Source organism: Gobio gobio, assembly GCF_949357685.1.
Source record: "Gobio gobio genome assembly, chromosome: 3".
NCBI classification, from domain to species: domain Eukaryota; kingdom Metazoa; phylum Chordata; class Actinopteri; order Cypriniformes; family Gobionidae; genus Gobio; species Gobio gobio.
Window position 1 is genome coordinate 49,186,932 of NC_137099.1, and position 25,844 is coordinate 49,212,775.

General features: G+C 38.2%; 1 protein-coding gene across 1 annotated transcript in view; it reads left to right on the plus strand.

Moving 5' to 3' along the window:
* The first annotated feature begins 2,182 nt into the window (after positions 1–2,182).
* The window catches only part of mcf2la (mcf.2 cell line derived transforming sequence-like a), a 93,387-nt gene continuing 69,725 nt past the window's right edge, over positions 2,183–25,844 (plus strand). Inside the window, exon 1 of the mRNA XM_079811711.1 lies at positions 2,183–2,695. The gene's annotated coding sequence lies outside the window, so the exon portion shown is untranslated. The remainder of the gene's footprint in view (positions 2,696–25,844) is intronic.

Genomic DNA, 25,844 nt, shown 5'->3' on the forward strand with positions numbered 1-25,844 from the left:
ATGGTTTTAGCGTTTGTGATTTTATCGCGGGCACGGATCGGGTAACGGGCCAAATATTAACGGGTCTGGGCGGGTGCGGATTTCATTTTGATATTATCACGGGTGACGGGTCGGATCCGGTGCTGAACTTTGCGGGTACGGGCGGGGGCGGGTATCCAAAAATGGACCCGTGCAGGACTCTGGGATAAAGCATGCTAGCAGCGTACTAAACAACATTCTAAAACATGCTAGCAATATGCTAAAACATGCTAGCAACGTGTTAACATGCTAGCACTAGGGATGGGATAATGCATGCTAGCAGCATACTAAACAACATTCTAAAACATGCTTGCATTATGCTAAAACATGCTAGCAACGTGTTAACATGCTAGCACTAGGGATGGGATAAAGCATGCTAGCAGCGTACTAAACAACATTCTAAAACATGCTAGCAATATGCTAAAACATGCTAGCAATGTGTTAACATGCTAACACTAGGGATGGGATAAAGCATGCTAGCAGCGTACTAAATAACATTCTAAAACATGCTAGCAATATGTTAAGAATATGCTAAAATATGCTAAAACATACTAGCAACAGTAAAACATTTTAGCTACATCTGGCAATGCCTAGAAACATGTAAATTAACCATGGCTTTACTACAAAAAAAAACATGGTGAAACCATGGTAACCACAAATTAACCATGGTTTTGCTACACTAACCACAGTTTTACCATGGTATTTGTAGTAAAATAAAAAAGTGGTCATACAAAGGATAAGGATAATCAATCCTCCACAAAAAACATGGTTACTTTTACCATAATAAAACCATGGTTAATTTTCATAATAATGTGTGGTCTGATGTGGTTTCTTAGTGATTTTATGAGGTCTAATTGGGTCTGAAAATGTTTATTAGGGACAGAACTGGATTGATATGGTTTCTTGGGGGTTTAATGGTGGTATACTTTCTATCTGACAGTAAAACCTTTAAATCTCAAGCTTTTAAAACTAAACTTTCAGACCAGGCTTTATCAAGCTATCATCAAATCATGTTATCTAGTTTTTCTTCTGTAGATGTTTTACCAGTGACATTATTTTGGGATGACTCTAAAAAGCATTGACGTTCCAGCTCAGGTTAGCCACTAGTGGAAGAGTACAATACAATACTATAATAGCGGCCTTTAAATGGCAAAAATTGTCATGTGTTTTATGATATCGCATCATATTAATTTATACCCTTTTACCTCTATTCAGCAGTTTATCTCTGTATTTATTGGCTCTAAGTGCTGTGCAGTGTCTGTGGGTTGCTGTGGTAACGGGTTCTGTTGTCTTTCAAGAGGAGGCTGTTTTCTTCTGTAGGGTTACTTCCACCGTGGTAATAGGATGAGAACTAGAGGGCTAAATTGCGTGCTGTGGAGGCCTTTGCCCAAACCTTGGCAGGCGGTTTCTCCCTCTCTCCTCTTTTCTCTGTGTTCTCCGAAGACAGTGCCAAGGGTGAAACAGGGAGAGAATCAGAGCAGAGAGAAACAGAAAGTGACTGTGTGTGTAAGAGAGAGAGAGAAAACTTCTCTCGCATAACAAATAACTGACATCATGTATGGTAGTTATGAACTGTGTGTATGTGTGTCAACTGTATGTGTAAACTAGATTTGTATATTTTCATTTGAATTTTATATTTTTATATTTTATATTTTCAGTGCTGCTTGACCTAGCATAATAATGATCTGCGGTTGCCAGTGCATTGCAAGGTCTAGCCAGGACAACTCAGATGCATATTCATGGTAATATTTTTTAATTATGCATAATAATAGAGTTATTAATAGTGTTTATTTTGAACTCTTTTCATCTAATTGCATACTGGTAGGTCAACTACACTCTCATTCCTAGTACATTACAGAAGTACTTTTTTTTATATATAGAGCATATGTTTTGTTTTAGGATATTCAATCATATTCATAATGCATGTCTTATGAAATGATTCCTAAAAGGTTCAAATTCATTTAGAGGTTTTGTTTCAGTTTAGAAAAAGTTAGTCAGTTTGGCCCCTAAGTGGCGCACAAGAATGCTGGAGATTAGAGTCTAAGTATGATTGTGTGTGTGTGTGTGTGTGTAAGTGTGAGAGAGTGTGTGTGTGTGTGTGTGTGTAATTAGCAGAGCAGAAGGGGATTTGTGCTAAAACTCTCCCTCCCCTCTCTTCCACTCTTCTTCTCTCCTCTGCAAGAATACATGTGTTTACTGCGACGGCGCGCATGAATGCTGGGGTTGTTTCCTTACAAACAGGAGGTCCGAAATGCGTCTCTCTCTGCGGGTCCCGTCCGACAGAGGAAGCCCTCTGAGACCAGGACTGTGCTGATGTAGTCTTCCCAGCATTCTCTTGGATCACACCGTCCTCGCTTGGGATTTCATTGGTCTTGCGTAGTTCAGATTACAGGACTGTTTTAGCACTGGTCTGGACCGAATGTGGATCAATCTTAATTTGGGCTGGTTTCCGAGAGGTCAGACCGAGCCTAGACCGGTTGAGGCTGGTTTAGGCACATGAGGAGACCAGTTTAAATGTCTCTGCACGAGTTTCTTCAGGAGGGCCAGGACGCCCCACAACGGATCCTGTCCCGACTGACCCAGCTCCTCTACAACCTATCGGCTACAGTCTTACAGGGAGTCCCCTTCTCTCCTTTCACAACCTTCAGCCGCAAGAGCTCCTGCAGGGACTGGAACGGTGAGAGAACTCAACATCAGCGTGTGTTTGTGTGGTGTAGCTGCTCTCAGATGGTTTTGCTGAGGAAACAGGATGGAAATTGCTGACTGGCTCTGTTAGTTTGCGAGTCATTCAGTTTTAGGACACTTCTTAGTGGCAGTTAAAAGAGTTATAATATGGAATAGTTCAGCCAAAAATGAAACTTCAGCCATCATTTACTCACCCTTGTGTCATTCCAAACTCATATGACTTCCTTTCTTCTGTGGAACTGCAGAATTTTGAAGAATATAGTTGAAACTTTCCATGCAGTTTCGATAAATGAGAACTGAAACTTTCAGACTGCACAAGACTAAAAGTCTCACAACGCCTTACATTTAGGTTTTTTTCTCGCAAAAAGCTCCGGTCTCTATTGATTATAATTGCATGGAAAAGATCGACCAGCACATTCTTTAAAATATCTCTTTTTGAAAGAAAACCACGCAGGTATGGAATGGCATGAGGATGAGTAAATGAGGAGCAGAATGGATACTGTGACCCCAAAAAGTCTCATGAAAGGAAATGTAAACATTTGAATTGTCCGTATTCTTTTTTAGGGGCAATTTAAGTGAATATCTGTCCGTTTATTTGTGTGTGCGTGTGCGTGTGTGGGAGGTTGAAAGGTGGTTTCCTCGTGGGATTTCTCTCTCATCATTGAGATGCATGTGGATGGCCCATTGCCCGGATCACATTGACACACATCCTCTCTCTCTCTCTCGATCTCTCTCTCGCTCTGACACTTTGTGCTAAAAGTTTTGTTTTCACAGTAAACCAATGCGTCTCAGCACAGAGCTGAACTGCTATATTTAGGGAACACACATGGCAGAAGAGACAGATAAATATTGGCAAATAGCGGATCATCTCGACTTCTCAAAAAGATAATTGCACACACACCCCCACATAAAACAGAACAAGTGCATTGCTTTGCATACAGTACACAGTGGACAGACTAGGGAATACACACACTCAAAAACACTGACAAGGACAATTTATCTGTCCTGGAGAACAGATGTCTGACATCCTGAAATGTGAGTAAATCTCTGATCTTAAGCTTCTCTGTGTCTGCTTCTCGCTCTTAACCGGATGCCGCTTAAGTCTGAGTGTGTTTGTGTGTGTATTTGCTCTTTGATGTTTGACTTTCTGTGTGTTTAATACGAAACGACTCCTGGCATCCTTGTGATGTTGTCGCACTCTTTTGTTCTGTATCTATCATCATCATCTATCTATGGAGATGAATTTATTTTCAACTTCATTATGTGTCATATTCAGACTCCACATCTTTTTAGACTGATCTCAGACCAGCTTCAGCATAAAGTCTTCAAAGTCTTTTATTATTAGAATATGAAGTTTATACGCCCTTGCCTGTGTGTATTGTTCTTTTAAGGCAAGTGTCACTTTAACTATTGCTTATCTGTATTATTTTAGTACCATTGAGACACTATTATACTGTTTTAATAATATTTTGGATTTGAATAGATTTTTTTTAATAGTTTTTATATGTCTATATCATATAGTTTAATTTATTTCAGTTTTAGTTTGAATTATTTTAGGACATCAAGTTGCCCTTGCATATTTTATTTCAGTTAAAAATGTATGGTTTTTGTTTTTTGTTAACTATATAACCCTGTTGCTCATAGTTAGAGTTTGAGATATATCTGATTTGACATATTTTGCTCTACCTTTCTTTTTATAATTCATAGCCACGTGGAGTTCTCCAGCCTGCTTTATGTTGTAATAGTGTATGGTAATGGTTAACCTCAGCTACAGGTTTGAGCGGTTTGCGTGAGGTCAAAGTATAATGGCGGTTAGAGTCGTGAAGTGGTACTGGATACATTTGCGCGCGTCTGTGTTTGCTGGGAGAAGTAAATCCTGATAGCCAGAAAATGGAAACAGTGTGTTGTTTCCTCCACAGACCTGGGAGGATACAAACCAGGTACACGCAGACCCCACGATCAGGTAAATGTGTTTGGTTAACCTCTTAGACCTCGAAATGACCTCTGAGGCTGTGAGAATGTTTCTGACATGCTGAAATGTGAATAATTCTGTATACAAAAAAAAAAAACGTTTAAATAATAAAATAACTCTAAAAATAAAAAACATTAGCATGACTAAATATTAAAATTGAGCATACATTGTAAAAAAACAACAACAAAAAACTAAAAACTTTACTGTAAAAATAGAAGCAACATTTTTATGGATTTAAGTTAAATTTACTGAATTATAAGATAAATTGTTCTTTTTCACTTCCAAAAAACTGTACATTTAACAGTATTTGACTTTAAAATTACATGAAATGTCCCATTAGATCTGATACAGTTTTTCACCTTATAGAGTAAGGGAACTTATCATTAGCCAATTTTTACTGTATTTTTTTTACTGTATGATTTTCCCCCCAAGATTTTTTCCTGTATGCTTTTTAGAGAAAACAAACTCTTCTCAAAAGAGAAAAAGTCTTATATTTTTTGCAGATACTGCATTTAAAAATTAAATGAAAAGTATATATCAAAAAGTATTTGACTTTAAAATTACATGAAATGTCCCATTAGATCTGATACAGTTTCTCACCTCAGAGTAATGAGGATTATAGGATTATATATACTCAGATATGTATATATATTTATATTATATATATATAATTAATAATTTGTTACATTTATATAGCGCTTTTCTAGGCACTCAAAGCGCTTTACATAGAAGGGGGGAATCTCCTCAACCACCACCAATGTGCAGCATCCACCTGGATGATGCGACGGCAGCCATATTGCGCCAGAACGCCCACCACACACCAGCTGATTGGTGGAGAGGAGACTGAGGGATGATACCAATCGTATACATATATGGGGATGATTAGGAGGCCATGATGGACAGGGGCCAATGGGCAAATTTGGCCAGGATGCCGGGGTTACACCCCTACTCTTTATTGAAGGACATCCTGGGATTTTTTAATGACCACAGAGAGTCAGGACCTCGGTTTAACGTCTCATCCGAAGGATATATATATATATAAACACATTTGTCAGTAAGGACCTCTTCTAGAGTTTTAGTAGAGATCTTAAACTATCAAATCTATCCACATTATTATTGACTTGGTCATTTTTAAATATTTGTTGGCAGTTCTTCATTTGTCCATTTAAAGTTTTACTTTGTATCAGTTTATTTGTTCCCTGGAACTCAAATCAATGAACTAAGCAGCAGCGCATGCTTAAACGATTGAGCTACAGAAACTAAAATGTCCCATTTGTTAAATGTTTTCATCAACTAATCGTTAAATTTACTGAGGGTATGTTTACACCCCAACGATGTACTAACAAGATGACTACAGATGACAACGTTGTCAAACCAATCCCAGTTCACACACTTATCAGTATTCTGTAGTCTACTTAAATCGCGGTATTCTGCTGACAGGCCAGTAGTTGGCGATGTCACTTTGTAAAGAAACACTACGCTAGAAACGTAATATACGCAACGCATGCGCATGACGTCGCTATTTTCACAAATTCGCGGTTTTGTAGTTTACAGAGACAATAACGGTAGGCTATCGTTTTCAAAAACTTGTACTTTGAATCCCGTTTTCAAAGGTTTGTGTTTTCAGGCCCCCAAAACGCTGTTGTCGTGTAAATGAACGGCACCTAATGGAGCAACCAAAATATTATTGTGTGTGTGATGTGTAGTGTGAACGAGTGAGAAGCTTTACTGCATGTGTGTGTGTGCAGAGCGGGGTTACCTGCGTTTGGCATGGGCGTGACTGAAAAGCAGCGTCGCGTTGCTGTCTGCAGCACTCACACCTGAGAGAGAGAGATACAGCCTCTCGGAGAGGGAGAGACAGACCGAGCTATTTCAGGGAGTGAATATTTGCAATGCGGGGACAGACAGGATGTGACAGTAAAAGAGAGAATGAACGAGGAAGGTACAGCAGGGCGTATTGAGACCAAGTGAAGGAGGTGAAATGATACTGATGGAGGAGACTGGGACGCACCTCCGGCCCCCGGAGAACTGCAGGAGCTTGATGAAGATCCCTTTAGAGGAAATGGAAAGTTTCTACAGATTCGTTGTTTCTTGCGATGGGCTGATCTGTAAGTTCCTTTTTTGTCATGTGCTGAGAATAGGAGAAGTGTTTGTGTGGCACTTTGTTGTTTTTCCCAGATCTGGTATTATGATGCATGATGTTGTTGCTGGGAGTGATGTATCATGGGATGTTTTTAGGGTGATAATGCATCTGTCAATTGAATATATGCGTTAGTATCTGCACGGTTAACTAAAAATGAAAAGTAATTATTTATTATTGACGTGGTCATTTTTAAATATTTGTTGGCAGTTCTTCATTTGTCCATTTAAAGTTTTACTTTGTATCAGTTTATTTGTTCCCTGGAACTCAAATCCATGAACTAAGCAGCAGCGCATGCTTAAACGATTGAGCTACAGAAACTAAAATGTCCTATTTGTTAAATGTTTTCATCAACTAATCGTTCAATTTACTGAGAGTATATACGTTTACACCCCAACGATGTACTAACAAGATGACTACAGATGACAACGTTGTCAAACCAATCCCAGTTCACACACTTATCAGTATTCTGTAGTCTACTTAAATCGCGGTATTCTGCTGACAGGCCAGTAGTTGGCGATGTCACTTTGTAAAGAAACACTACGCTAGAAACGTAATATACGCAACGCATGATGATGTATCATGGGATGTTTTTAGGGTGATAATGCATCTGTCAATTGAATATATGCGTTAGTATCTGCACGCTATCTGCACGGTTAACTAAAAATGAAAAGTAATTATTTATTTAATCATCCTCATGTTTTCCAATCCAATATTCAGCTACAACATGCTACACATTTTTAAATAATTATTTTATAGCTTTTGCCATGATGCTCCATATTAATCAACAGTGTTATTTTTATATACTTTTATAGTATTTATTTTTACTATTTAGAATTAGCTTTTATTTGTATATATGTACTTATATTTTAGTTTTAAGATTTGTCATTTTTATTAGTATTTTAAATTATTTTAATTTTATTTCAGTCTTAGTAATTTTAGTACTTCAACCTAAACTTTTCATTCAAGTTAAGTTAATTTTTTTCCTTCTAATATTTAAATTTGATTTTATTTCGGCTTTATTTCAATTGACCAAAAAAAGAATAGTTTTCGTTAACAATAACATGGTAACCAGGGTCTGTCAAGCTCCAAAAAGGACAAAATAAACACAAAATGACATCATAAAAGTAGTTCATAACTTATTGGTCCTCTTAATAGTCACTGCCCCATTTTACCCTCCCCAAAAGCTCTTACTTGTTTCCAGAATTTCAAAATGAAACGTCACATGGTTACCATGTGACAACCAATGTCTGTTTGATGGCAATGATGTTAGCGCACCATTTTTCAATTTTTGATGGTCGTTTTATGGCGTTCCAGTGTCCTAGGATTTTTTTAGTGTTTCAGCCGCACATTGTATTCCAACGACATGAGGGGGTGTAGCCTAAATGACACATTTTTGGGTCAACTGTTTCTTTAAAACTTAGGTCAACCAGAATGTATAAGAAATAACATGTGCTGTTTATTAAGTTGATTAGCTAAGTTGTCCTTATCCATGGAAACATCTGACATTCCATTTGTCTTAAGATTCCAAACATTTGTAGACAGGATATTATAATTAGATGCACCTGCTGGCATGTCCCTCTGTGGGTGTGGTTCCTCCAGCATGGGCTTCTCTCTGACTGTCTGTCTCTGTGCTGCTGGAGTGTTTTGCATAACCTTTGCTTTGGGATAACACCACGAGCATCAAACAAGGAAAGACTGCTCTCCTCTAACACACATGTTCCACTGAAGCGGTAAGAGGTCTTTATTTGCCTATGGGGTTGGTGAGGTTTGCTTATAGTGTTATGAGGACACAGTTCAGAGAGGAGGGTTGATCTTAAACTACTCTAGGTTTGGCCTACATTGTTTATTTTGGATCAGCTTGTTTATGAAGCCTCTGTCAATCAACCTAGGTGAAACATGGTTAGCCATTTTGGCTCTGAGCATCCAACATGTGGCTGTATAGATTTCTGCTGTTTAAGCCACTCAGGCTTGGATGAGCTGTATGCAAGTGCATTCATTTGTACTGCTGATCACCAGAGACTGAAGCTATGGAGTCATCTCTCATGGGAGCACAGGCAGTGCAGTAACAAACTGCAAATAAACACACTTTGTAGAGAGCTGCAGCTATGCCTATTCAAGTCAAGACCATACATCCATGAGTGAATCGTGTTAGAGTTGGTTTTGCATCCTTTTTACAAATGGATCTGTGATACAGTAAGTGATCAGTACTAATCCACTATACATTATAGTAAATGATATAATCAATGCACTGTAGCCTAATAGCCTCGTGACTTTCTTTCTTTGATTTTTGCTGTCAGTGTTTGAGCCATCAGCCTTTTACTCATATTTGTTTGCTCAAGAGTAAAGTCTGCCCCTGGCGGAGTTCATATATTCAGCAATACTTTGTTTTATTGAACCAGCCTGTGTTGTAGTGCATGTACTCAAGCAGATCTCTTATTGCGTGGGCTTTACTATATTTCCAGAGAGCAGCCCTGACAGATCAAAAGCTGACTCAACTATGAGTATTAGAGCTATGAACTATTTTAGAGAATTCTGTATGTAGCAGTTTTTTATTTTTCCACCCATTCATCAATTTATGAAGATAATTATTATATATACTTTGTATATATCAATATCGTTCGATTTATACATGGCTTTAGCTGAAAACATTATTAAAAGTAGTATTTAAAAAAAAAAAAGCAAACATTCAATTGCATGTAGATTTCTGCAGAATTCAAAAATGTGCAGATTCTGTGTGGGACTACTACTAAAACCCCCATTATCCCCCCACATCATCATTTTGTATTGATTTTATGAGCCACTGGCCTCCATTTCCTCCTTATGGTTGCCACTCTTGCTGAGTTCATACTTGTTTTGGAAGCCCGTGCGATTGTGTGTGCGTGTACTCAGGCTTTTATAATTTTCAGAGACAGACATTCACAGATTGTCAATAAAAGCTTTTCTTTGACTAACAAGGACGTTTTCAGCTCCGAAACTTACTGGATATTCTTATATCACGATTAACTTTTATATATCAAAGGCTGAATGAAAAGTTGAGTTCTCAATTTATGACCCCTTTAAAATATTGTTATTGTTGTGTTGCATGAGGTTTGTATGCAGAGTTGCATGTGGTTGATGAACCAGCATTTTGCCGTGATCTGCTGCTGATTATTTCTGCATTTGCTCTGGGCTCTTTGTTACATATAGTTTAAGCCTCTACTCAAACAGAAAGAAAATACCCGCAACAATTTACAGGGATTCTATTAACAAGATCCTCACTCCCAAGGCTTCAAAACAGCAAAACTGTAAAAAAAGTAAATTTATTAAAGGGTTAGTTCACCCAAAAATGAAAATTCTGTCATTAATTACTTACCCTCATGTCGTTCGACACCCGTAAGACCTCCGTTCATCTTCGGAACACAAATGAAGATATTTTAGTTGAAATCTGATGGCTCTGAAAGGCCTCCATTGGCACTTATATAGTGATGACGATTTCAAAACACGGCTTCATGAAGCTTTGAAGCGTTATGAATCAGTGAGTCGAATCATGATCACGTGTCAAACCGCCAAACTGCTGAAATTTGGCGATCCGAATCATGATTCAACTCACTGATTCATAACGCTTCGAAGCTTCATGAAGCCGTGTTTTGAAATCGTCATCACTATATAAGTCGTTATTTAGGGTTTTTTTGCGCACAAAAACTATTCTCGCCGATTCATAAAGTTATTGTAGAACCACTGTAGTGAGATGGACTTTGTAACGACGTCTTTAGTACCTTTTAAGGGTCTTGATAGTGAACCGTGCATTGTGCCAATGGAGGCCTTTCAGAGCCATCAGATTTCAACTAAAATATCTTCATTTGTGTTCCGAAGATGAACGGAGGTCTTACGGGTGTCGAACGACATGAGGGTAAGTAATTAATGACATAATTTTCATTTTTGGGTGAACTAACCCTTTAAACAACAGTAACATTAGCTTCGGGAGTGGGTAACGACTAGGGGTGTGCCAAAAAATCGATTCACAGAAGAATCTAGATTCTCATTTGCAACGATTCAGAATCGATCTGAAATGTCCAAGAATCGATTTAATAAATTAATAAAATCAGCTGGCTGTTCGCCTCCGTTTTGTAACTAGCCTATACGCGGCGTCCGGACGTCACCACGCAGCCAGTTTTTGAACGCGAGCGGCAAATCACTAAAACAGAGAGGAAGCAAATATGGATGAGAGGGAGATCCAACCAGCCCCATCTTCACTTAAACCTAAAGTTTGGCGTCATTTCGGTTTTTACCGAATGCCTGGAAGCACTGCGCTGGACATGACACACACAGTGTGCAAGCTTTGCAAAATGAAGACCAAGTACTTCGGCAGCACAACAAATGCGCGGGCTCATATTACTAGGCATCACCCTAGGGTTGCCACCCGTCCCGTAAAATACGGAATTGTCCCGTATTTACAAGCAAAATGACAAGCAAAAGTATTCTCCACACTGCAAAATCCGTATGTTAATATGTGTGGACCTGTGAAAAATACGGGACAAATCGCGTCCCGTATTGGTTTGATACGGGACGCGATTTGTCCCGTATTTTTCACAGGTCCACACATATTAACAAACGGATTTTGCAGTGTGGAGAATACTTATAGCAAATATAAAGAAATCAATTTCACAATAAGTAGTACAGGAGCTCATTTGTGCATGGTTGCGTTTTAGCGGCTTTGTTGCCATAGTCTCGAGAACATGCGCTGTGCGTGTGCCTGTAAACTTGCGCGTTTTTTAAAAAACATGTCGAGCTTGCGTCGCGTTGAGGTTGGGTCGTGAATGGGTGTCCCTTTTGCCACACTGAAGGTGGCAACCCTACCCGGAGCTCAGCGGCACGGAGCAGAGTCAGCCGCCAGCTGCAGACCAACGCACACTGCAGTGTTTCGCGAAACTCCCAGCACTTTATTTTCATAACTTGTTATATATGTTACTTTGTCTGACTGAGAAATATAGATTTTTTTTTGTCTTCACCGGATGTGTTCTACATGATATTTGTGGTAAACTGCAACTTTCCTGGGAAATGTATACTTTCAACCATTTTGAAGAAGCACTTGTTCCAACTTATTTTATAGCTAGCTACTAATGAGTAGCAATTGAGAACCAGACAATGTTTTTGATAAAAGGCACTTTCCTGTAGCCTGACGTCGTCATACTCAATTCTAGTCAGAATATGAGTCTGATACTGCTCCGTTGGGCTGTGATTATGGGGCGTGTTTCAACCGAACCAGGAAAGACCTCAATTGAATAGACCTACAACCAATCAGAGCAACGGAGCGACGCATAACGTTAGTTGTCAAATGTCAACAGAACTCAACTGCGCTGTGTTGCCATGTCCGTGGGTTGAAGCGACCCCAATTATGTGATATACAGACCCAGGAATGCGAATTTTAGCAGGCAGCCCTGCCAAAATAACACATATTTTACCCCCCAAATGCCTTTTTTTCCCGGAGAACCCCCCCTGGAAAGCTATTGGGCTTGTTTTTGGCTAGTTTTGAGGAACGTTAGCTATTGGGCGGGTTTTGTTGTAAAAACTTGGCAACCCTGTCTGCACGCACGCTGGAATAAGTAGCCTAACGTTAGAAGAACAAGATTAGTGTAAACGATCTTTGCCGGTGTTGTAAAAAAATAATTTGAGGATACACAGAGTACTTACCAACACGATAATCATTTCTGAGAGAAATAGTAAAGGTGAATGCATATACGAACAAGTTCTCCTTTTAGGATTAGAACAAATTCAACCCAAGCGGCTTTTGATGACGTGGATGATTACGTTACTGTTTATCATCTGTCCATCATCGTCTAAAGCCCGCCCTGACAAATTCATTGGTCCGAACAGTTTCTGTTCAGGCATAATTACTTCTCTACCGATCAATTCCACACCGAACTGCCCGAGTAAAAATGTTGTGGGCGGTGCTAAGTTCGGCTGGCATCCAGGCTAACTTTCCTGAGAATTGAACTTAATAAATGTGAAAAAGACACTTTAATGTATTCGTTTGTCATTCTGTATAGCAAAGCAGATGAGAGTAGACCATGATCAGAAACCTGATTAGAAATAATTATGGATAAAATCGAATCGTTTTGAATCGAAAATCTTTTTGAATCGAAAATCGATTATGAATCGAATCGTGGCCTCAAGAATCGGAATCGAATTGAATCGTGAGATGGTAAAAGATTCCCACCCCTAGTAACGACAAAACGAAGCTAACTAATTTTACAATGCTAACCTGGTCACAGATAACAACTACTTTACAGATAACAATTCAACATAAACAGGAGAAAATGGATAATAAAACAAAAAGGCACCCACCCACCTCCCTACTATGCTCTGATTCAATAATGATCAGGAGGTGATGGGAGCTGAACTTAACAGAAGTGACAATTTAGCAAAAATAACTTTACATCACATGTCTTGTGTGCTGGTTCTTTAACAATCCCTATGTACACCGTACTGAGAAACAACAATCAATTCTGACAGTTGAGGAAGCCATGAGAGCGGGGATCTGTGTATCCATAGTTCAGGAGGCTTAGCAACACAATCCCGACGGCTTAACAGCAATCACTCCCATCACCAATCAGGTCACTCCTCGTTAACAGCTCCACCTGTGAGTAATTACAGCTGGAGCAGAGACAAGAGAGGGAGGAATACACAAGGGAAAACTACACACAAAATATACACTGCTAAAAAAAAAGTTAAAAGGATTAGTTCCCTTTTAAATAAAGTTTTGCTGATAATTTACTCACCCCCATGTCATCCAAGATGTCCATGTCTTTCTTTCTGCATTCGAAAAGAAAATAAGGTTTTTGATGAAAACATTCCAGGATTTTTCTCCATATAATGGACTTCAATGGGCTCCAAACGGTTCAAGGTCCAAATGACAGTTTCAGTGCAGCTTCAAAGGGCTTTAAACGATACCAGACGATGAATAAGGGTCTTATCTAGCGAAACAATCAGTTTCTGCGAGAAACCGAGCAGTATTTATGCTTTTATTTTACCTCTTATCAGACGAACGTGATCATCTCTGAGCTTCGCCATAATTTCCGCTTAGTGAGGTCAAAATACGAGCGTGGTCATAGATATATCGACCGTAGGTGCCTCTTTCCACTGTTCCGTGCCGGCGCTAATGAGGCATCTACATATACATCTATGACCACTCTCGTATTTTGACCTCACACTTATTCATCGTTTGGTATCGTTTAAAGCCCTTTGAAGCTGCACTGAAACTGTCATTTGGACCTTGAACCGTTTGGAGCCCATTGAAGTCCATTATATGGAGAAAAATCCTGGAAGGTTTTCATCAAAAACCTTAATTTCTTTTCGACTGCAGAAAGAAAGACATGGACATCTTGGATGACATGGGGGTGAGTAAATGATCAGCAAAAGTTTATTTAAAAGTGAACTAATGGACACAAATATATATTTTTGACCCCATTGACTTTCATTGGAGACTAAGGGCCCTTTCACACCTACCTTGTTTTTTCTGAATTTTCAGACTTTTCAGTTTGGTCCGACTCAAAATTACAGGTGTGAAACCACGGTCCGGACCAAACAGACAAAATTTGGTCCGACGAAAAGAGGTAGTCTTGATCCGGATCAAACTGAACAAAGGTTTGGTTAGTTTTTAGTTTGAAAGCATTTTCTGTATGCTTTGGACTAGGCTATATTGATTATGAAAATTTAAAAGATGCGCAATATGTCAGAAGACAGAAGGTCCGAAACGATTTTGACTACTTCATTAAGTTTTGTTTTGTAGAAATTCTTTAAAGGGAATTTTGTTTTGTATAAATTGTATTTTAATTTTAATCAATGTTTCATCAGCCAATTGCCTGGATTTAATAAATAAGAAGCAAATAGACTTTCGTAGACAACAATCGTGACATGGAGGCGCCAGAGCGATCAGTTATATTGCTCTTGAACATGTCTCATAAATGAACCAAAACTCAGCAAGCTACTTGCCTCACAGACATGAGAGATATGTGTATAGAAAGCTTGAAATGTCCACTTTTAAACGAAACAATTCGTAACAAAAAGAAATAGTCAAGCAATACGCATTGTTCACTAGTGGCAACGATATGCTTCTGTTCATTCATTCTTGTCAAAGACGCTGACGTCAGACGCACGTCCGTTTACAAACCAATCAATGTCAAGATGCAGCCCACATAGATGATGACGACAGGACGCATGTCATGTAAAGTTCTTTAGTGCGCTCGCATAACTGCAACGTGAAACCAAACCAAAACTAACCAAATGTATAAAGAGTATCAAAACATGAACTTTGGTTTCGGACCTTGGTGTGGACTTTCAGGTGTGAAAACGCCCTAAAACGCTGAGATTCTCTTCATAATGTCTTCTTTTCTGATCTGCAGAAGAAAGCAAGTCATAAAGGTTTGGAATGACTTGAAAGTAAATGACAATTAAAATAGTTCCTCTAAGAAGCCACTTTCCTCATGAATTCCTAAAGTTAACCAGTAAAATAAGACATGTAAACACACACACAGTATTTGCTAAAGTCTTCCTGTTTGGTAAAGCTGTATAAATTTAAACAGCATATGCTGCCAACAGTAAGCATTGACAATTCAGACAGGGAATGGAGGATGAAGCAGAGGCCTAAACAGACCGTGTTTCTTTTACAGTGTCTGTGCTGATTAAATCTGGATGATAAGGGGGTGTGGTGACATGAATGTCCCGCCAGTAAAGCTAGCCTAACCGCTACTGCCAACGTCTGTCCAGACGCCCGTCCATCCCCCCACAGGCCAGAGAACGTGTCGACTGTCGACACTGATGTAGGTTAATGATGGGAGATTGTCCCACTGGGCATGACAGAATATCCGGAGATAGAGAGAATCAAGGAAATGAGTGAAAAATGTAGACAAAAAAAGAGAAAGCACAATCTCATTGGTAAAATATTAGTATGTTATTCAAAGGAAATGCCTGATCTTATGACAGCAATGCGTTGCTTTTCTCCTCATCTTTGGGATTTTACTTTAATTATAAAATGGACCCCCCCCCCCCCCCCCCTCCTTGAAGCTTCAGAGACTGCAGAGGAAGTTCTTGCATCCTTATTGTTGTTGTTTTGTAATAAACCAGACATGTTGTCATAGTAATATCCTGTGAAGCCATGGACGGTGTTGTATTCATGTCTCTGTGTGTTTGTTTTCTTTGCAGGTGCTTGTCAGAACTACCTTTTGTCTTTTGGGTTAATTCAAGCTTGTTTCCTGTTTCATTATGGGCCTGGTGATTCAAAATAGCAAGCACAAACTAAAACTGGTTTATCATGGTTGTTCTGAGCATTTTTGCTATAAAAATATGGTAACACTTTATAATAAAGTTTCCAGTTTGTTAAAGGGGATTTATTATGCCCTTTTTCAGTCTTGATTTAGTTTTGGGGGTCTACTAGAATCGTTTTTATTTTTTACATATTGTACACTTTTGCAGCACCTCTCTTCCCAGTCTGTCAGTAACACTCAGTTTAGTTCCTGTCTCAATGAAGCCCCTCCTTCTGAAAAGCACAATGTGCTCTGATTGGTCGGCTGGAGTGTGTTGTGATTGGTCAACCACTTCAAGTGTGTTTCGGTAATGCCACACCTCTTAAAGGATTAGTTCACTTCAAAAGGAAAATTCCCCATTTCATCCAAGATGATGTTCATGTCTTTCTTTCTTCATGTTGGAAAGAAATTACGTTTTTTTTTTTTAAGGAAAACCAGGATTTTTCTCCATATAATGTATTTAAATGGCAACCAACGGATTGAAGGTCCAAATCAATGCAGTTTCGAAGGGCCTCAGAGGCTCTGCACGATCCCAGCCAAGGAAAAGTGGTCTTATGTAGCGAAACCATCTGTCATTTTCTCAAATAAATAAACATTTATATACTTTTTAACCTCAAATGCACGACTTTTCGGTGACCTATGACGTCATCACGTCGGAAAAGTCACGCACGGGACGAACGTGGAAGTACCGTTCCAGTGTTAAAACAAACGTGCAAATACTAAATCAAACGGCCAACGATGTCGCACAATTTTAAGGTTGGAGGAGTGCATGAGATGGAGTTTTTTGGCACTGGGTTGAATAAAAAACTTAATTTATTTTATTGGACGAGGTGGGGGTGGGTAAATTATCAGGAAATATTCATTTTGAAGTGAACTAATCCTTTATTGCACTGTGAACTAGCATGAACATTTTTATTAAAGGCAAAATATGTAAGATTTTTTATTAACATATCCAAAAACCACTAGAAAAATGTTATATTTTTTTTTGACTTGTGTACTTGTTATCCCAAGCCCCGAAGCCGCTTTCACTTTCGTGCTCATAAAGTTTGTCAAGTATGCGTTTAAGGCTTGCCAGTTTCAACATTTAAAGCGATTGTGCACTATTCAAAAACAACAATACGTATCCGTTCAGTGCTCAGCTTCTTTCTGTGACACAGAGAGCCGAGCCGTGTCTCTGACAACACGCGCGCGCGCCCTGAAGGCAGATTTTTCACCTGCGTCACGTGAAGATCGCGCGCAGAAACGCAGTGTAAACGCTGTCCTGTGACTAAAATGGCTTAGAAAGTCAACCGTTATAGGCATACATTTTAATACCTTTGCAGTAAGTACACACCACAGCTTAATGAATAGAGACGGTATGAGTAATTCACACACACCATCACTCTCTCATTGATGCATTCAGATAAATGTAATGTAGGCCTACAGTGTTAATTTATCTGTATCTGATGTACAACAAACAGAAATCTGCCCTATAGACAATAACTGCTGAAAGTGAACCGTTTCCTTCAAGTATTTTAAAATCACAAAGAAATGTACTTTCATTAGGGGAAAAAAAATCCACCTTTAATAGTAGAAAATATTTACAGTACAAACCTTATCAGGAACTTACTCAAAAACCTTATGAGGGCAAAAAAAAAAAAAAGAAGCAAAATAATCGTTCATTAATCGAAATCGAGGTCAGATGTTCAATTAATCGAGGTTTTTATTTTTGGTCAAATCGTTACAGCCCTATTTAAATCTCATTTTCTTGATTTAGCGCGGGTACCATGTTTTTCCATGCCTAATATCCATCTAGCTGTGCATCTGCAGTGTGCAACAAGTGTCTCATAGTAGCCGCCGAGCGAACACACAGAGAAGCATTATAACAACTTTCAAAACACTCAAATAATGTATCTAATATGATAAAACAGGGCTGTGTTACCCCACATACGCGTGACTGGAAGCGGTCGTCTGCGGCATAATAACGGCTCAAGGCGTCATCAAGCTACGCCTTTGTTTTGGATAAACGACCTCTAGCGATGAAAAATTACATATTGTGGCTTTAACTAATATTAACAATGGTTAATAAATGCTTTAATAATATATTGCTCATTGTTAATTTGTTAGTTTTTGCATTAACTAGTGTTGACAAATGAGAGCTTATTGTACCAAAAGTATTTGTTGTAACGATAGAATGTGTAAAAATTATTCTTCAATTGCTCCAGTGGTTGTTTGTGATTTGAAACTTGTTTATCTCATGAATGTGATATTTGTTGTTTTCTTGGTGAACTGAGGATTTGATTGGTTGCTGTTTGATCTTTAGATGTGCTGCTATGACCAAACCCATGCAAATAGCCACAGAGTGCATGAGGCTGATCACATGATCGTGTGTGTGTGTGTGTGTGTGTGTGCGTGCGCGTGTCTGACATTTGCCACCGGGATCATTTGAAAGGATGTTTTGATGTGTCGGAAGATCATTGTGTTGTGCTGACATGAGTTGCACTCTCATTCTCAAGTGATTTGAAAATTCCCGCTTTCTGGTAAATTTGCAGTCATGTTACTCCAGCATTTAGTTCCCTCAAACCTGCTGATTGACTGTAATCAAGGATTGTTCCCTAAAGCTGCTGATTAAATTTAGTTTTTTTTTTTTTTTTTTTAATGCCTTCTGCCTTGTTCTGCTTTAGATTCAGGTCGAGTCGAGAAATCTGGCTGTGGATCAGTGGGAAAAAAGTATTTCTACGGAAATACAAGAATTACAGGAAAACATCTATTATGAAAGACGATTTCCTCCTAAGATACGAAGTATCATGTGCTTTCCTAAAAGTGGCTCTCAGTAAAAATGCACCCTTCCCTTGTGACTCTAATGAACACACAAGTTTGAAAGAAGTTCTTAAACACATGCACCTGAAATGCCACAATTAAATAAAAACTAATAAACATGGAGTCAAGAATCAGGTTACATGCAGGAAATGTAATAATAATAATAATATTATTATATTTAATAAAACCAATAATACCAATAGTAATAATAAATAACAATAATAAATGATAAGGTTAAAACTAATGCATTAAATGCATTTAAAAGCCTAACCGAAAATGTGATTGATATTAATATTGTTTTCATTGACTGATGTAATGTTAATGTCATTCAGTTTGAACAATTTACACCCAATTTACTGTTTTTCTTGGTATCTGCCACCAAGATGTTAGCAGCAGATCCTTTAAGTCCTGTAAGTTGCGAGGTTGGGCCTCCATGGATCGGACTTGTTTGTTCAGCACATCCCACAGATGCTCGGTTGGATTGAGATCTGGGGAATTTGGAAGCCAAGTCAACACCTCAAACTCGTGCTCCTCAAACCATTCCTGAACCATTTTTGCTTAGTGGCAGGGCACATTATCTGCTGAAAGAGCCACCAGAGGGTGGACACCCTGACTGGTCTGTGGCTATACAGTCCCAATATGCAACAAACTGCGATGCACTGTGTATTCTGACACCTTTTTATCAGAACCAGCTTTAACTTTGAGCAATTTGAGCTACAGTAGCTCGTCTTTTTGGATCACACGGGTCAGCCTTTGCTCCCCACATGCATCAATGACCCTTACCCGCCCATGACCCTGTCGCCGGTTCACCACTGTTCTTTCCTTGGACTTTTGAGAGATACTGACCACTGCAGACCGGGAACAGCCCACAAGAGCTACAGTTTTGGAGATGCTCTGACCCTGTGATCTAGCCATCACTTGGCCCATGTCTAACTCGCTCAAATCCTTATGCTTGCCCATTTTTCCTGCTTCTAATGCATCAACTTTGAGGACAAAAAGTTAACTTGCTGCCTAATATATCCCACCCACTAACAGGTGCCGTGATGAAGAGATAATCAGTGTTATTCACTTCACCTATGTCATAATGGTCATATGGTCATAATGTTATGCCTGATCAGTGTGTATATACTATAATATTTTTTCTTTTTTACAATAATGTTTTTCTTTTGTAAAATAAAAATCACTATATAGTACGTTTTAAGGTATGTTCAGTGTTGGGGGGTAACTAGTTTTGTTACGGCGTTACGTAATTTAATTACAATACAAATGTAACTGTAATCCGTTAAAAAATGTGTAATTAAATGAGTTCCTTATGAATGTCAACGATTACATGTTTGAAAATGATTAACAGTTGAAAACAATTTAGAAAAGTTATCTTTTCTTATCTTTTTAGCTTTTTTAACATACTTTATTCATTTAAAAGGCCTTTTTTTAAAGTGAATTTGGCACTTGACAATCCTTTTCATGATCTTAATGTTTGCTATAGAGGCCTGTATTTTTTGTCCTGTAATGTAGGTTGGATTAATGTTTATTAAAGAGGCTGGTCACCTTTACAAGGGCAAATATAATGTCAGTTAATCCATCTTCAGATGCTTCCCTCCCTGTTCTGATCACTGGATTTGTTGGATACGGTATGTTACATAATTTTAGCATATGAAGTATCAATTTCATTTTCTGCTAAATGGCTCAGTCTGCCAGAAACAGGATGTCTGACCAATGTTGCAGAAACCGCCTGCTGTTTTTCTCATTATAAATGCTGCAGTGCTGTAGAATTATGAAGGACAGCCATATGTATCCTGTCCTGCTAGACTCTACATTTATCTGAATCAATAGGCCTTGAGTCTATTTTTACTCCCGTCCGTCTGTATGTTCAGCAGACTGTAGATGTGAGATCAGCTTTGCAGTTTCACTCATCACAGTTCAATTTCAATTTGGTTGCAGATTATTCCTCATTAGGAATGAGTGCTGCCATTATTGAGGCAAGCATAGAGTTTGACTTCAGAAATTGCAGTTATTGCAAATATAACCGCTTATAATGCAGTTTGATAAGCTGATATCATATGATGTCACCTCTGTTGTGAGATTCTGATTGGCTGGTGATTGTGACGTACAAACCACAATAGAAAAAGGCTTTGTAGAAACACTGATCATAAGGATAGCAGTTCATTGTCTGATTCAAAAAAAGGCACTTATTCGTATCGATCACACATTTAATCGATTCATTTAATTGTTTGGGATATGTGAGCCTGGACCACAAAATCAGTTATAAAGGAGATTTATATGGAAAATCTGGAATCTGAGGGTGCAACAAATCACCTTTAAAATTGTCCAAATGATATCCTTAGCTATGCATATTACTAATACATGTTTGATATATTTACACACTGTAAAAAATGTATCATGGGTCTTGTAATTTCTACAAAATAAATTGTGTATATTTTCTTAAAAAAATTGTGGTTTAGTGTTGTATAGAAAATATTGAGAACATTTCACTATAAAACCAAGAGATACATTTTCTCAAGGAAATTTAAACTATTTTGAGGCTTGAATTGAGGAACCGACTACGCTGATAAAATTAAGGGGAAAAAGGCTAAGTATTTATTTTAAGAGAATTAGCTCAATTGTGCAGTTTTATTTAGAGACATCATTGTTAGTTCCCAGCATGCTTTGCATATGGCTGGAAATGGAGAGTTAATATTGAAATCAAGTGTTATTTTATGTGTTTTTGAGTGAAGGGAAACATCTGTTAATGTGTAATGTTCAGTTATGTTTGACATTTGAATGAGTTTCCTTGTTGAAGTTTTGACCGTTACCATTGTGCAGAAGAGTAGATCTTATGGTTGTGGATACTAGTAATATGATGTATGTTGCTTTGTTCAATGAGCAATGACTTTGCTAATGCCAGTGCAGTAACAAGTTTGTTTCTGCTTGTGCTGTGCTAGCAGCAAACAGTATATTAATTATATAACGTAACTCAAAGTCAAATATAAACAGGTCATTTCAATTCACTCTAATTTATACCCTTTTTTAATTCATTTAATTAAAATAAATAAGCACATTTCACTAAAAATATGAAAATAATTGTTTCACTAAATAATTATGGAGATTTTACATGATTTATTCAGGTAGATTCCGTTAAAAACAAGCCTTAAAAACTACTCAAAAATATGATGTGTAATAAGGCAAATCTAATTTTCTAATCTTCGTTTAATTTAAGTTTTGTTTGTCAGCTTCATTTCAATTAAATAATAAAAAAGTTATGTAGCAGTAATTAATTATCAGACCACTGTAGCCAATTTTAAAATGTCTTTAGTTCATTAAAGTTTAGATTTAATTTAAGATACAAAATATATTTTATATACAAATATTACATTTGTATATTTAAATAACTTTGTATGTTGTAATGTATAATTTATTATTAATTGTAATAATAATTAATAGAATATAGACTAAATTGGACTACACTTGAGCAACAAAACAATGCACGTTTTTATTTCCAGTCCAAACCATTACAATTATTTTACACTCCGTTATTTAAGCCGCTGTTATAAGTCGATTTACTGTTATTTACACTGGAGCCCAGAGGATCTAGCTCACTGGCATAGTGTGACTGATAAGGCACAGAAAGAGATATTGTCTGGTGTCTTTCTAAAAGTGAAGCCCAGCCTCTCTTAAACAATCTGTAGTGTGTGAGTGTCTCAGACGAGCATGGGAGTGGGTATATATAGACAGACACAAGATCTAAGCGAAGAGAGCCAGGGGATTTCCAGCGAGAGTGTCTGAACTTGACCTGCATTTTAAAGTCCCCCTGTTGTATGCGACCTGTGACCTTCAGGCAATGAGAGAGCCTTGAGGTGAAGATTGCATATCACAAAAGTCACCGTGAAAGTATACTTTCCCAGACAGCACCGACCCAGATACACCTTTTTGTAAACTTATCTGTGATATTGTCTGAAAATTAAAATGCATGACATGGTGTTGTAAGTAAACACAATGCTCCTAAGAATAGAGTACTCACACTGGAAAATATATTTAGTAAAGCTTTACTTTTCTAACATTGGCAGTCTTTGCTATTGTTCTGCTGTTTTAGAAGCGTAAAAAGCTTGTTTTGATGCGTCTAAATCTATTTTGTTTCAATTGAACGCTTGTCCTCCCCTCCCTCCCTTTCTCTCTCTCTCTCTCACACACACACACACTCTCTCGCTCTCTAGCTGAAGGGTTTTGAGTTCAATCAAAGGCTTTGCAGAACTATAGAGCTGTTTAATTCACAGCAGCAGACTCTCTCTGCACAGACTCCAGCCACAAACAGGTGGTCGTGTGTGTGTGTGTGTGTGTGTGTGTGTGTGTGTGTGTGTGTGTGTGTGTGTGTGTGTGTGTGTGTGTGTGTGTGTGTGTGTGTGTGTGTGTGTGTGTGTGTGTGTGTGTGTGTGTGTGTGTGTGTGTGTGTGTGTGTGTGTGTGTGTGTGTGTGTGTGTGTGTGTGTGTGTGTGTTGGTCTCTTTCCCAGGCTATTTGTGAATGCAGAATACAGACTTACAGAGCCATTCACTCTGCTCTTATGGATTGCTTGCCGATCCCCCTGACACTACATTATAAAGGTTTCTCATATAAAAGATGTTGAACTGTGTGTGTGGCACCCCTGCAGCTCCATGTGTGAGAACACACTGCAGAGTAAAAAAAATGTATATATTGACATGAACTAATAAACTAAGAAATCATTAAAATCAGATGTATCTGTTAATATTATTTAATAGACCTGAGTTAACATGAACTAGGTTGTATTTGTATTAACTAATGTTAACAAATATTAGTCCCCCTGCAGTCAATAATTTTATCCCTTAAAACTCATCTTTGATATAACATTATTTTATTTTATTATTCATGCTTAAAATAGCTTGAATGTAACGCCTTTGCTTAATTTAGTATACTCAGAGTCATGAATATGCAAATGATCCCCGCCTCCTCTCACTCACAGCAGCTCAGAGATCCACTCGGTCGGGTCAACTTTGCTGTAGTAAACGTTGCACAATGGTATTTTCCACAATGTCAGACATCATAACGGTAATTAATATGAATAGCCTTTTGCTTGACTAGGTTATCAAACAGCTAATAATGTGTTGCTAATGTTACACAAACCATGTTCCCTTTCGCCATCTCAGAGTCAGACAGCTGCCTTCTGAAAGAAATGCTTTAAACAACTCAGAACGTCAGTGGAGAAAGGCATATTCATCATAACATCATAACATCATATACATAATTCAGCTGCTATGTTGCTGAATGTATCCGGATTTTATCAACAGAAAAATATACCTGGATAAACTGGCTTCTCTTGAGACTCCCCTGCTTCAGAGCGGTTATAGTTAATGATATGCTAAAGCCCGCCCTCACGCTGACGTGATTGGTTACAAGGTAGTTTGTGATGTAAGCAACATTGACAATTTAAAGAAAAAATACTCAGCAGTGGTGTTAACTTATGAATTTGCACATGGTTTGTCGTAAATCATATTAAAAACACCACATAGACTTAGAAACAACATAAAAAAACGTTATATTCTTTAATAAATACTATATCAAATGCATTGTTCATTTATAGTTAATGTGTTAACAAATGTTAACTAATGGGACCATATTGTAAAAATTTTCCAATAGATTATGGTAACATTTGATAAATAACAAGATAATTAATTAGCCATGAGTTATTAAAAAAGGTTTATGTTGAATTGTAATAATGAACTAAACGTTTACTATTTAAAAACCATTAAAAGAAAAAAATAAGACTCACTACTGCAATAATTCTAACAATGAACTTTCATGTAGAAATGATTTAAATGGAGTCAGTACAGTATTATATAATACAGTACAACACCGTATTTAAAAAATAACTAGTGCAAATTAAGTAAACAAACAAAATACAACAAATAAAATAATTATATTACTCACAAAAACTATAAAAAAGGAATACACAATGGAACATTAAATGGGATAAAGAAAATCTGACTAAATATGCCAACTACTGTAATAATGAACATTATTGTATGTATAGTAACATTCTCTCTCTTATTCACTTCATCATAGATGTTCATGAAGAAATGTAGACAGCTGTGATGTGTGCTCCGCCCCTCAGTCCAGCCCCAGTGTTTTGATTGGCTGTCTATTATTAATCCAGAGGTCCCTTGCAGCGTAACAAACAGAGAAAACCGCTCTCATACCCCATCCCTCTCTCTCCCTCTCTCCCTCAAACCTGTTAGCGGCAGGACGATTACAGAGTGTATGCGTATGTAAAAGCTTATCCTCTCCCCCCACACACACACACACACTCACAGGTCGCTAAAGAATTACATTCTGGTTTGTTTAAGCGGCAGCCTGGGGGCTTTTCCTCCCTTTAACTACACTGTCTGTTGCTTCCACCTGCACATTGTGCGTGTGTGTGGGGCAGAGCAGTGAGGGGTGTAACCTGATGCCGGTGGAGTTCGTGTGTCTGCCTGTCCGTGTGTGTTGGGAGATGAGGATATGTGAAGTGCGTTGACGGACAGTTTAGCCTCGGTAATGCCCGGCTGCTTACGTGAGTCCTGCGGGAGGATGAAGCCCCAGAGATAGAGGCACCTGAGACAGGAGAGTGTCCAGGAAAGGTGCACTCTGAGCAGGATGGAACTCAACCGAGTGTCCCTGCTCTGCCAGGACATTACCAGACTATGGCTGCAACTGAAAGTGATGACAGGTAGGGGACTGAACTAGTCTTTTTATCTGTATAAATGGGGTAAATATATTGAAGCAGCTCGGACGGATCCTGTGTGAAGTGCTCTTTTGTTTTCGGGTTTGTCTAGTGTTTTTATGTTCGTGTTGAATTTATTCAGCTATATAGACTTCAGTATGGTCGAGAAATTAACTTTAAGAGGGAGTTTAGTAACCTTTCGTGTTAAAACATCTCTGTAATGTTTGCATATTTC